The sequence below is a fragment of the Danio rerio genome, chromosome 2 (assembly GCF_049306965.1).
Source record: "Danio rerio strain Tuebingen ecotype United States chromosome 2, GRCz12tu, whole genome shotgun sequence".
Taxonomy (NCBI): Eukaryota; Metazoa; Chordata; class Actinopteri; order Cypriniformes; family Danionidae; genus Danio; species Danio rerio.
Window position 1 is genome coordinate 16642779 of NC_133177.1, and position 1257 is coordinate 16644035.

Sequence of the window (1257 nt, forward strand, 5' to 3'; positions counted from 1 at the left end):
AGCTGGAGCTGCCCCAAAAAAGAGTCACTGATTCCCGCTGACTGTGGTGGCTCATACGGGCATGGAAGTCTTTTCCCAAGGCTCAAGCAGGTAAAGGAAGACAGGTTGATCTCCGAGGCCGGCCCAGACAAAATCCTGGTCTGGACTTCTGAAGGGGGGATGGCAACTACACTGACTTGGTCGGAAAAGTCTCTCAAACAGGGGCTTTTCAAGTACCCTCATTGGGCACCAGCGGCCCATAGTCACGTCTCTTTGCCGTATTCAAGCTTGGAGTTTGTTTTTGGTCACCAACGGCTCTTAGTTAAGCCTAAAATGTTATGTCTGTCTGTCTGTCAGCAAATGTGCTGGAGGTTTAAGGGTTAAAAATTAGTACCTGTTATGCTTGCCGACATTGTATTATTTGTGGCGTAGATTGCGGCTCCTACTGCTGACAGTTTGTGGGTATCGCTTCTCGGCCTTTTGGCTAAGATCAAGTGTAGTATCTGTTCTTATCAGTTTAATATCTGATACGTGCCCTACCCGGGCACTATATATTAAATTGATTTTTGCAGCTGGGAGATGGGTTAGGGGCTTGCTCCACCCACTCCACGCATCGACCTGGTATTGCAGTACCTCCGGGAACGGTGCACTCATTAAGCGGTGAACAGCAGAACTAGATTGCATGAAATTTAACATAACGTTAGATTGAATGTAGGGACTTGCGCTTCTTTGCGATTAGGTATCTGTCTTATGCGCTCGTTTAGACAGTGAGCATGAACAACCCTCTTGGCAGGATCCTCTTATTCTAGTCCATGAGCCACGATGCACATATTGCAACTCAGGGAGGAAAAAAAAATAAATAAAAAAAATCCATCCAAAATTCCCAATCAGGACCTAAGTCTGACCTGGGGGATGGTGGGTCCAGAGAGCTGTGGAGAGGATAATTCCCAATCAGGACCCAAGTCTGACCTGGGGGATGGTGGGTCCAGAGAGCTGTGGCGAGGATAATTCCCAATCAGGACCCAAGTCTGACCTGGGGGATGGTGGGTCCAGAGAGCTGTGCAGAGGATTTGAAAAATGGCAAAGCATGAAACCCCCGCTCCTGTCGCATTCACCCAGGGTCCAAAGCGCCGGGCCGGGGCCCCAACTCCCAGCCTACGTGTGGGGACGTCCCGCGCCTAGAGGTACATGCCCCTTTGGGGCACCAGCGGCACGCAAGGCTGGCACCTGCGGTTAACCAAGTCAATGTTCCCGGGCTTAAGTTTGGGCTACCCGGGC

At 50.6% G+C, this 1257-nt stretch overlaps 1 non-coding gene across 1 annotated transcript; it reads left to right on the forward strand.

The window, feature by feature from the left end:
- The first annotated feature begins 443 nt into the window (after window positions 1-443).
- LOC141379300 (U2 spliceosomal RNA) lies at window positions 444-634 on the forward strand. Its single transcript, XR_012395852.1, has one exon. It is a non-coding gene; the product is annotated as a U2 spliceosomal RNA (small nuclear RNA).
- The last annotated feature ends 623 nt before the right edge of the window (window positions 635-1257 follow it).